The sequence below is a fragment of the Grus americana genome, chromosome 13 (genome assembly GCF_028858705.1).
Source record: "Grus americana isolate bGruAme1 chromosome 13, bGruAme1.mat, whole genome shotgun sequence".
In the NCBI taxonomy this organism is placed as follows: domain Eukaryota; kingdom Metazoa; phylum Chordata; class Aves; order Gruiformes; family Gruidae; genus Grus; species Grus americana.
Genome location: NC_072864.1, coordinates 13475109 through 13481403, shown reverse-complemented (window position 1 = coordinate 13481403; position 6295 = coordinate 13475109). Strand labels below are relative to the sequence as shown.

The 6295-nt window shown below is 48.2% G+C and overlaps 1 protein-coding gene across 3 annotated transcripts in view; it reads left to right on the top strand.

The window, feature by feature from the left end:
* Window positions 1-1013: 1013 nt before the first annotated feature.
* ZNF536 (zinc finger protein 536) overlaps window positions 1014-6295 on the top strand; it is a 228724-nt gene continuing 223442 nt past the window's right edge. Inside the window, exon 1 of one of the 3 annotated variants that reach the window (XM_054841049.1) lies at window positions 1014-1210. The gene's annotated coding sequence lies outside the window, so the exon portion shown is untranslated. Of the gene's footprint in view, window positions 1211-2071; window positions 2119-3728; window positions 3791-6295 lie in introns of those variants that run through there. The other 2 variants (XM_054841051.1, XM_054841050.1) reach the window with 2 other exon arrangements.

The following is a 6295-nucleotide window of genomic DNA, read 5'->3' as shown; positions in this document are numbered from 1 at the left end:
TTTGATAATTAAGTCCTGAAAACCCATCGTTTAATGATTATTCCGAACCCATAAGGCAGAGAACCTCCATGACGTTTTTCTCTAAGTTTAATTACCGTATGCTAATTTCCTTGCCTACTACGTGATTAATTAAAATCATATTTTCATAATCATTTGGCACTAGTATTGTTTTAGAATTATCATGATCCCCTAAATAGTGTATGTAAATAAAGTCGGCTCTAATGGAAAGAATCAAAATGCAACGCTGAGGACCTTTATGTGTTTGTATGCATGCGATTGGCAACATAACTGGCTTATTTACATTAAATACGCCACAAGGTTACAGTGCAGATCAACGTCACTTTATCGCTGATTACTTCTCTTAAACGCCGGAGCGGTGACTGATGCTCCGGTCCCCCTGTCCACCAAGGTTTCCCCGGGAGTTTTTTTTTGTTGCTTTTTTTTTTTTTTTTTTTTTTAGGAGAAACAGACTTTGCATAGTTTCGGGAGCAGGTAAGAAGGGCGCTTTGTGGAGCCCGGCGCTGCCCCCGGGGGCTCGGCGGGGTTTGCGGGGCGCGGGCAGGGGCGGCGGGGCGCGGGCGCGGGGGCTGCGCGGGCGCGGGGGCTGCGCGGGGCGCGGGCAGCGGCGCTGGCCGTGGGGCTGCGGAGCGGCGCGGGCTCCTCGGGGTGTTTACACGGGCTCAAGGTCACGACCAAGCTGCGCCGTGTTAAATGGTTTCTTAGTTGCTAGACAGGGAGAAAAAATGGACGATCACAGACCATTCTTTGTAGATTATTATATCAAGGGTTCAGCTTTTGGCTCATCAAAGCTAAATGCCGCAAGACCTATCTAGTTGCTGTGAATTATGCCAAGACGACAATGGAGTGCTTTTTTAATGGTACAATGCATTTCACCTACCAGATAGGGGGAGTCCACGCTGAGAGATGGGGATGTCTTGTGATGTTGGGTGATCAGTATCAATGAAGGGGGTTATTCTGAAAAGAGACAGATTAAAATAAAGCGCTCTTTGCTCGGGATGTGCTGGAAGCAGTTGGGAGGGCTACCCGGAGCGGGCGGCCGCGGCAGCCCCGCGCCGCACTTTTCCCCCTCCGCACAAGAAAATGATCAAGTCAATCATGTGGACATGCTTCATTATTCATTGAACACAATCTTTTACAACGCTCCGTTTACGTGCGGGAGTTTCTTCTACGCTTTGCTTTAAATTTTAAGGTAAGAAAGACAAAGGTAAAAAGGGGGTTTTTGAGGATCCGGGAGGCTCCCGTGAGCCATCAAAGAGGCTCCAAAGTCAGTCCGGAGTATGGTTTTGGTTTTTTTTTTTTTTTTATTTCTTTTTAATCATCGCAATGGGGCCTGCGTTTTCCACCGTGATTAAAAAAATACAGTATAATTAAATATCCATAGCAGTGACGTTTGCAAGCAGGGCTGTCAGGGGAAAAGCAGAAAATAATGAAAGGAGCGGAGAAGCCATTGAATGGCGCTATAGAACTTAGCCTGAAGAAAACCCTACGTTTCTCCTCTTTCTCTCTCGTTTCTTTTAAAACCGTTACTTTACAAAAAAGGAGCGGGCGGGCGAGGCGAGGCGAGGGGAGGCGAGTGCCGCCGGCGGCCGCGACGCTGCCCGGGGGCCGCCCGCCCGCCCGCCGTCCCCAGCCCGCACCGACCCTGCCCTTAACTTGCCCAGAAACTTTTTGTTTTAAAGGCTTGCTGCGGAGCAAACTTTGCTGAAGTGACTTTAAACGCGGGCCCCCCCTTTCTCCCTCCCTCCTTCCCTCCCTCCCCCCCTTAGGATCCCGGCTAATCGTGGTGTAATTTGTAAACTCCCCCCCTCTTTTTTTTTTTTTTTTTAATCAAAGTTAGCTGATGCATACCATGTGTCAAACTTGTGAGATTCAAGTGCCTAAGAGACCTGCCATTTTGTGCTCTAATCGACCTCTTATGAATAGGAGCCGTGCATAATGCTGCGAGGAGCGTTGTGACATTCAAGTAGGCACTAAATGTCAGGCCAGGTCTCAGCCCTTTCGGGGGGAGCGGAGCGCGCCCGGCGGCGCCGCGGGGAGCGGGGAGGCACCTGCCAGCCCGCCGCCGGGGCTTTTGTCAGCGCCCGGAGAAAGTAACAGGTTAAGGAGGAAACTTAAATGGCAATCCCCGGGGGGGGTGTGGGGGGGGTGTGTGTGTGTCGGGGGGGAGCATCCCTTTCCCGGCGGCGCGCTGTGCGCGGAGGGCCGCGGGGGCGCCGCTGTGTGCGCGGGGCAGCGGCCTCGCTCTCCTGCGCGGGGGGCTGCGCGGGGCTGCGGTGCCGGGGATGCGGGGGGGCACCGGGCCGGCGGCGGGATTAACGGGGGGGGGGAGGAAGGAGAGATTCTTTGATGCTGGGTAGGAAAGAATCCAGATTTTAATGCGCCCATCTGTTGCAGTTTTGCAAATAATTAATATGTGTGTGTGTGTGCCTGTGAGGGGGGGAGAGGGGCTGAGGGGAGCGGTGCCGCCTGTGAACTTTAACGCAAAATAAAAGGTCGCGAAGATTTATGTTGCTTTTTTTTTTTTTTTTTTTTTTCCCCCCGGAGGGTCCGCGGCGCCCGCGGGGCGGCTCGCACGGGCTCCATCCGAAAAGTTAGTTGCCGGCGTCCCCCGCCGCGGCGGCGGGGCCGGGGGCACCGTCCTCCTGCGCGGAGCCCCGCGCGGGCCGTGGGTGCCGGCGCCCGGGGCGGGCGCGGCGGGGAGGGCTCCGGCCGCCGCCTGCCTGCGCGGCGGGCATTGTTTCGGGGTGCGTGCGGCGGATGTGGCCGTGTCTGATACAGTGTCGAGGCGGAGGCGCGATTTGTCAGATCCCTTCGTTTTCAGTTCAGCCGCCGCCGGGCCGGGAGCGGCGGAGCGGGGCGGTGCGGGGCGGCTGCGCTCCGCGGGCGCGGGGCAGCGGCGGGTGCGGGGTGCGGGCCCGGCGGGGCGGGCGCGGCTGCCCGGCCGCCCGCGGCTGGAGCGCTGTGCGGGGCTGTGCATTCCCCCCCCCGGCCGCCGCCCCCCCCCCCCCCCCCCCCCGTGCAGTTTAAAATAAATCCAACAGGGGCCGTGTTTGCTGAGCTGATTTGACCGGTTGATACAGATAGCAGCGGCGAGCCTCCCCGCTTATGTGGAAAAAGACTATTTTAAGTGTCATAATTAAGTTTAGAAGCCTTGTTTGGGCTCATTCACTGCTCGAAATAAAAAGGACTGGCTGCTTTTAGACCCTTTCTGAAGGGGTTGGCTAAGCGCCTCTGCACGTTCGCTTGGAGAAGAATGTTTTCTTTTCTAGTTTAATATTAGAAACTATATTTTTACTTGTTTAAACCGGATTTGATTATTCCTGCGGAGATTTTTTTTCTCTCCCCCCCCCCTCCTATCACTCAAATCTTTGTTCATTGTTCATTGACTGTGGAAGGCTGCTTAAATGTACGGCGAGAGGGGGGAGGCCCCCTTGCTGGTTTGATGTTGAAATAGTAAACCTGAATGAGGAGGGTGGCTGGAAAAGTGGACATTGCAGCTTTAATTAACTTCAAGATGCTTCAGCGAGGACCAGAGCGTAGTAGTGACGTTGCCTCATAAATCTGTCCAGTACAGTGTGTTGCATTGAACTATTACAGTATCACCGTCATATTGAATATTCACTACCTATCCGGGAGCAGATTTGCATAATTGGATCTTTTTTAAATGAAACTTGTTTGCAAAAAACCAAACAAAACTAAAAAACCAAAAAGCCCAAGTGAAAACCGCGGCGATCTGCATGATTATAAAGGGTTCAAACATATCCGAAAAGTAAGTGACCTGCATAAGTACATCAATAGGTTAAGTGCAAATAAGATGAGAAGTGCTTCTGAAAGCTGTACATTCCCTATGTGGTCTCTTGGGTTATTTCTCAATAGCGGGATTTTTTTGTAGCCTCAGGGATTTTAGGTTTTCTGTCTGCTTTCATAACTTTTTCCCTCACAGTTCTTATACGAGGTGAGGCTTTTGTACTGTGCCTGTGTACCTGTAGTGATATTTTGAAAGAAAATAGATTAACAGTTTGTAATTCGTGCTGTTTGACTTGTATAATTACAGCTGCTGTGGAAGGGAAATGTGTATTGCTGTTATGTTTCTGATCATCGAACAGATCATCACTAAATAGTTCAGAATATTCAAAGATTGCGTGTGTATGTGTTTGTGTACGCTTAAAAATCGACTTAGTTAACTAAGCTGTTACTTCTTAAATCATAGAGGCAACTAGTTTTTTAATGTGTGTGTGTGTGTGTGTGTGTGTCCCATTTGATGGAGGATGAAGATGACTGAAGTAATTAAAAATGCCAGAAATTTTTAGAGCGAATTTGTAGATTAGATGTAAAACCTATCCCCTCCTAACCGAGTGGCTGGCTTACAGTATCTCAGTTTTGGATCGGGCAGGTTTAAAAGTATTTTGTAAAATCAGATGCTGGCGTTTCAGATGCTGCGAGGACAAAGTTGTGGAGCGAAGGCAGCTGAAAGCGTCGCCTCCTGGGGAAGGGGAGCAGCGATCGGTGGGGCGAGCCGAGCAGAAGTGCAAAGTCTGCGCGCAGCCCCAGCCTTGCCCCGGCTTCCCCCCCCCCGCCCCCCCCCCCGCACTGAAGGCTGCTTTAGTTATGATGTCATTCTGATAGTGGAGAGCAAATGTCTCCTGATTCTACCATTAAACGCCTGGCTGATTTGCCTGATAATGATAGCATTGACGTCCTGCTCCTTGACAAATGCAAGCCCTGTGAGCCCTATGAATTAACTTTTTTCCCATAGACGAGAGCTAGCTAGCTTTACGACTCATGAACGTCGCAGCACTTCTTGGACAGATGACTCTGAACCTCCTCGTTTCTGCAGCAGACCCCCTTCCCTGAATAACACTTCCGCTAGGCTGCTAGTAGACCCCTGTCCAGTTTGGGCCTGATTTGCAGAGCTGCTGAGCGCTCATCACTTCCACGGACTTCAGATGGAGTTGTGGGTGCTCAGCAGCTTTGAAAATCAGGCCCTGTGCTCAGCCAACAGCTGATGCATTTTTTTGGCTTGTTTGGATTTTTTTTTGTTATTATTATTTTTTTTTAAGTTAGCTAAAGAGGAGTCTATGATTTCCAGTCATTATAAAAATATTTGTAAATAGCTTGAGATGTTTGTCCTCGTCTGTTCTGTTTTTCCCTTTCTGCTATCCTTTCTTTTTTTTTTTTAATTTTATTTTTAATTCATTTTCTAGTGGACGTGCTGTTAATCTTTTCAAGAAAAGAGTCGTAAATGAGTTGTTTAAAGTTTTCAGAATGTTGTAGAAAGAAAATGTCTCCAGTTTGGTAACAAGTGCTTAGAGAATCGATTGCTGTTTCAGAACGTGCACTAGAAGAGAGTCTTGGTACAGTTGCTAAGCCCTGCAAGTGGGTGCACTTTCTCATGTCTGCTCTGTCTTCAGATTTTGCTTGTGACTTTGAATTTCTGTCACTGCAGGTAAATGAGATTTAATATGATTTTTTTTTAAAGTGCCAGTGGCTTAAACTTTGTTTTCATTTGCTGTTCAAATGATGACAATTAACAACTGCAGATGTAAGAAAGGTTAGTCTCTCTATTACATTTGCAGGGAATGTATCTAAAATATCTGCATGCTAAAGCTGTGTTTTGCAAATGAGTTCCTGAAGATACAAGTTGCTGTGATGGAAATACTGTATTAAAACACTTTTAATAAATTGACTATGACTTTATCAATTGTAAAGAAGAAAAAGGAATTGTTCTACAGGCTTTTCGACTTCTGAACATATTTGAGCTCTAATACTCAGCAAGTTGTCTGGCACTGTCTTCACTGTAGACTTTTATATAATGAAGGGGCTGATTGTCATATTTTTGTCCATGCTAGAGGCCAATAACCCAACCCATTCATTTTCAGAAGAGAGTAGCCTGGAAGTTGCAACATCACTACCACTGTTTTGCTTGCAGCAATGAAGACAGTGCTGAGATCAGAAATTGTGATCTTCAGTACAGAGAGCTGACACATGAGGTTGTTTACCCACCATGGGAGCCTTGGGTGACCAAAGAGATTTGCATTAGAACAGACGAGGAAAATCCACTAGTCCATTAAGATGGGCTGTGCTTATTCCCTGGGAAGCACAAGTTTCATCAAGTGTAGGAAAATCAGTAAAAGTCATTTTTCCAAATGCTGATTTTTGCTTAAAGTTGTCTTTGAATTGCACAGGTGTTTTTAGAGTGCCTTGACAAAAAAAAAAAAAAAAAAGCGCATGGATTTATATGAACTTTGTAAAAAATGGAAAAGAAAGCCATAAA